We start from the raw sequence: 6000 nt of genomic DNA, 5'->3' as shown, positions 1-6000 counted from the left end.
GTTCAGTCTATCTTCCCTGCTGAAATACAGTGGAATTTGCACCCCCAGCACTTCCAGTTGCATTACCATTAGGGCACCAATTTCTCACCTTGCTTCTTCTGGCAGAACAGTTATTTTCTGTCTGAGAAAATCTGAGTATTTTACAAGTACGACTTTCATTCTCTCTCTGTAAAAAAGAATTTGGACTTTAGTGTTAGGTTACTGGATAATTTAGATGTCAACAATAAAATAAACCTTGTGTGTGGCTCCAGCAACACAATGGTTCCATTCCTTTGCAGTTAAAGAAAAATCTCATCACATTCTCTCTAAGGTCAATGAGTCCTTGGGAAAGAAGCCAGTGAAACAGGGCCCAGAAAGTTGGAGTCACTTTTTCAGCTACATCTACAGAACAAAAAGGTAGAAAAATTGTATCTTACAAGGAAAAACTTGATTATACTTCTAAAATACTCAGCTCTGAGGGCTTTAGCTTGTTTTCTCCATGAATAATCGCAGAGCATCATCTTCCACTCTGGAACAAAGTTCAGGATGTGCCATTACAATTTCCATAGCAGATACAGGACATTCACGGTAATTCTGTTTTGTTCAACAAGATACCATTAGAAATTTTAAGGAGGGGAGGGGCAAAACCCACAGCATTTAAGTTGAATTCTGCCACAAAGTTCTTATGCAACTGCTGGCTGATGTGGCTGGTCTGTGTGTTCAAACATGTACTAGCTCAAACAGTCTTTAGCACTGGTAGCTGGTAGTATGAAAACAAATTAGGCCCAAACATAACTTCGTCTTCATTCTCATTTGTTTTCAGTTCCCATAGAATTGGATACATGTCTTCATGTATCATTTTTGCCGTCAGCTGTTACGCTTTACACCAGTGTTCTGCTCCTCTGGAGAAGTAGCAAAATAAAATTGGTAAACAAATTTCACATCACAAGGTGCTTACCTATTTTAATTACTTTTCCACATACTGAGAATACCTGAAGATTAATATATATATAATTTGGCTTCATGGAAAATTGAGTTAATAAAACCTAATAACTTCGTTAAGCTTTTTAGATGGAGAACATAAAATCTTAGTAAGAAAAGGAAAGAAATGTTTCTGTTTCAGAGGAAGATTTCTAAACTGTATAAAAACTATAACACTGAAATTAATATCAGAATCTACTTGCATATGAACAGACTTACAAATCCTAATAGAAAGTGTAGTCTTAATTACATATGGGTTTTTAATATTGCCACATAAGGAAAATAAAAAATGGGAACATAACTCATTTTGTTCTGCATTACTAAAGTAAATCTTCAATAATTAATTATTAAAGGTTAAAATGATAAAAGATAAAAATTAAATGCAGGCAACTCAGTTAAATGAATGTGGAAATTTAACAGTGAAGATCTTAATGTCTGATGCTTGAGAAAAGGTATTTCAGTTTTCAGTTTCATTTCTTATTTGTCCCTCTTTGTCTAGAAGAAAGGGCTGATTTATTGAAACACATTCACTGTTTACTATATTGTGCCAGACCATATCAGTAGTACCCAGAGAAGAATAATACATACAAGATACAATTGGAGAGATAGGAATTGGAAAGAAAATATAAGAAGATATAATTAAGGTGCTGTAGTTAACACTAGAAAGCCTTTAAACATAAATATTTAGAATGCTTTTTAATCTATAAAACATGCAGGTAGGTTATGACATATTCTTTTTTGCTAATTATATTGGAAGTTCATTACTATGATGTAACGTGCAAAGAAAATTTAACAAGAAAACATTTCTATGTCAAAACTAGTCGGAACTGATAAGCTGCATTTCTGAGCCACTGAACACAAATGTTGTGGTGTATACAGATACCTTCCTGAAGGATACCTCTGTAGAAGGAGAGCAATAAGAAATAAATATTATGAGGATTAAACTTACTTATTTTATGGTAAAGATTTTAAAGAGTGCAGAGAAGAGTTGTCTTCTCTCTGTTGACTTAATGGGAATCCGGGCAACCAGAGTGGGATTTATTCATAGGGTGTGACCACCTAAATTTTGGAGTCCAAGCTGTTGTACTCTGCGGAGATGCAGGTATTTTGCCAGAGTCTACACAGGACCAGACATTAGATGCATTGTCTGGACGCATAATGTTGGCAGTTAGGGCCATCTAAGCTGCAGCTGGGTATCCTAGGTATCCTACTGAGAAACAAGAAAAATGCAGACCTCTCCAAAGTGTATCATATGGGCAAGCTGCATGCAGTTGGCTTAGATCAGCAAAGAATGTTTTAATGGCACTAGGCAAAATAATTTTAGGAAATTGAATCCTGTCCTGCCTGAATATCACTGTCCTGCAACAACCCAATTCCATGAACAAAGAACAGCATAGGAGAATCAGATATTTCAGTGGTTTTCATGCTCTTTTTATGGCGAGATAGCATGAAACACTGCTCCGTGCTAAAAAGATGTTTGAGTCCTTCACCTCACTCTCCTTGTCAAGTTCCTCTACATTAGGTAACAAAGCAGGAGCTATCGGGGGTTGGACTCGATGATCTCTAGAGGTCCCTTCCAATCCCTACAATTCTGTGATCACTTTCTGAAGAAAAAGTGATGAAAAAGTCACGTCAATGTAGTTGGATTTTATCACCTTGGAATATTTTCTGCATTGATTAGTCCAGTGTTAACATGGAGTAAGGTAAGACTTGTTCATCTGGTGGAGCAAATGCTAACAAACTGGTTTCAAATATGTGCTGCAGAATTGAAGTTAATAAAAGGAAATCTTAATTGAACAGTTGCGAGCAGCAAGATTAACTTTCTCCAGTTAAGCAATTTGCAACTGTTTAAAGTCAGATTTGTTCATTTTCAGTTTCTGTTAAACAAACTGGTGGAAGAGTCTACTTACTCAAGCATAATAATTTCGATCTTTTTAGCTGAATTCACTATTTCATGATTCAAAACCAATCCTTCCTTTTTTAAAAAAGTCCATAGAAGTCATATTGTTCAGTCAATATTTTAAAGTTTAATATAATTCAGAACATGACTTTTTTCTTTCCTTTTGTGAATGCTTCAAAACATCAAGCCTAAATATTAACTAAATGAACTTTTTCCTCATGAGACTGTCTTTGGCTCTGACAACTCTCATTATAGACCAGCGAGAAAATTGTATCTTCCTTAATGAGTTTTTTCACCTATTTGCTTGATCTTCCACTGTCTATCCCACTGATCTTTATTATACCAATACAGTGAAAACATTCACATCTCATTTGACTCCCTGTTCTAATGGGCCAAAGGCTATTCTATCTGCTGGATGGTGCTGACTGCAATTGCTTCATCTTCAGTGAGACAGCTGTAGACTCACATTTAAAATCTGGCCTAAAATGATGTGTTTTCTCTCTCACTGTTTCTCAGAACAAATGTTTTGGTTTTTAGATGTCAAGCTTCCATACAATTTCAATTAAAAATGAGGTAAGTCTGTGACATCGCAATGAATGGCACGAACACTGTTATGTGTGCCAGTCATTTTATTATCTGAACGCTGATGCCTTTGTAGACTTCTGACTGTGTAAGTCTGGCCAAAACATTTGCAACTACTTCCAGGAGAAATTTCACTTTTATGGATGTAAACTCTTTTGGTCAGCTTCTTGCTCAGTACACGCAATATACACACCCTTGGCCAAACCAGGATGCTATGCTGAAAAAGATCTGATGGCAATCAAAATAATGAAAATGAATTTTCATGAAGGTCAAATTACATTTTAATACAATCTAATGAGGTTTATGGAAGAAACTGTGATCGCTGTAACTTTTTAGTTGTTTTATTTTCTCCCACTTCTGATTCATTACCTTTTCTCTCTCAAACTCTAGAACAAGTTTAATAGGAAACCCTACATTCGATTCATATGCAGATTATGTTCAGATTTTATAGTCATAAATACTGTGAGTACAATTTTGCATCCAGTGAAGTAAGTAGCAAAAATCCCTTCAGCTTCAGAAAGTTCAGGAATCTAATCCCTATTATCTTCTAACATTTTACTGAATGTATAATCCTCTAAAATTAACTGTACTGCTGTGCTTAAAGGATTGTGGCCAATGGTTCTCTCTGAGGTCACCACTAGGGAAAATAGCATTATTAACAATCAGCATAAAGAGGCAGAATGCACAATAATGAAGCCTGTAGATAACAGTAAATTCAGTAAGCTCAAGGGCAGGGCTACTTTTCAGAGGGATATCAAGGGGCTGGAAATTGGGCTGACTGCAACCTGAAAGGATTCAACAAAGATACATGCAAATTCTGCACCTGAAATGGAATAACATGTACTCATAACTGGCTGGAGAGTGACAGCCTGGTGGATGAGCTTAGCAATGAAGGCCAAATACCTTATTGGGGTGCACCGGAAAGAGACCAACAGATAAAGGGAAGTAATTCTTCCCTGTTTGGCACCCAAGAACGAGTCCAGAGTATTCTGTGCAGTTTTGGGATCCCAATAGAAGGAAAAATCAGATTAATTGGCCAAACCCACTTCTGTCAGGAAATTCTGTTAATCCATGCACCAGTAAAGGCTTGCAGTGGAGGGCTAGAAAACTGTTTTCATAGAATCATAGAATCACCAAGGTTGGAAAAGACCTAAAAGATCATTCAGTCCAACTGTTTTGCAGAAAAGGACATGAGAACCTGATGGACAGCACGTTGTTCACGGATCTTCTGCATCCCCCCTCTGGCAGAGAAGGCCAATAATGTCCTGGGCTGCTTTAGGCAAAGTATTGCCATTAAGATGAGGGAGTTGATTCTTACTCTCTACTGAGCACAGGTGAGACATAGCTAGAGTGATAAGTCCTGCTCTGGGCTCACTGTACTAGACAGAATCAAACATACTTAAGCAAATACTGTGAACGGCTGCATTGATGATCTAGAGATTGAAGCTTCCACTGTTTGACAGGAAGCTGAGAGGGACAGGACTGTTCAGGCTGGTGAAGAGAAGCTCAGGTCAGATCTTATCAATGTGCGTAAATACTTGATGGGCAGAGTAAAGAGTACAGAGAAAAATGACTGTTTTTTTTTGCTGTGAGGATAGTTAAACACTTTCACAAGTTTCTCAGAAAAGTTGTGAAGCCTGCAGCCTTCCAGCCTTAGCTCTTCAGGAATTCTGGAAAGTGATACAGTTAATAGCACAAAAATCTTCAGCATGCCAGAAAACTGAAAGATTACCCTTTTTTCTACAACACATATTCTGAAAGTCACAGAAGCTTCTTCACTGGAGTAAGTGAGTCAAGAAGTCAACTGTGTGTTTCAGAAAATCTACTTACACAGAGCTGATAGAACACTACGTAACAGACTTTCACAGGCCTTGAAATGGAGTTAATATTACTCTCTGAAGGAAAAAAGACTAGCTTAGTCTGTCAACACATCAATACCAAGCAGGACAGTTTTGTACTCAGTGATAAGCCCCTGAAAATGAAAAAAAAAAAAAAAAGAAAAAAAAAAAGCCAAAAACAACTCAAAGCTATGGGAACTTCTACTTCAGAACACGCATTTCTATGGTGTTCTTTCCACAGGAAGTCAATAGAAGCTTTACTCAAAATTTCATATTCTATCTTATGATTTAATGTAGTGAAGACTTTAATACAGTGCAAGACAGAGCAAATATACTCTTATCTGATCTTAGGATTTTTTTGCTAATTTTAGTGTATAGAATACAGTGTAGACTTTACTTACTACCTACAAATTCTGCTCAGTAAATTAAGCTAATACCTCTCTGACATTCTCTTCTTCAAGGTGAACATTTGTAACTAAATCTAAAACTAATTAAAACAAAAACAAAAAACCTTTTATGAATCACAGAAAAAATAATCTTCTATGTTGGAATTATAGCTTTCCTCAGAAGGCTCCCTCGTTTTGTCTGTCCCGTAACCTAAGAATTACATGTTATAGGGCCTACGAGTAGAAAGTATTTCCTACCATGGACAAAAATTACTTCTTTACAAGTGCTTTCTCACAAGAGGTTTCTTAAAGATGATGGGCTTTCAGGTTATGC

This window comes from Coturnix japonica, chromosome 1 (genome assembly GCF_001577835.2).
Source record: "Coturnix japonica isolate 7356 chromosome 1, Coturnix japonica 2.1, whole genome shotgun sequence".
Lineage (NCBI taxonomy): Eukaryota > Metazoa > Chordata > Aves > Galliformes > Phasianidae > Coturnix > Coturnix japonica.
The sequence above is the reverse complement of the archived record's forward strand: the minus strand, read 5'-3'. Positions refer to the sequence as shown.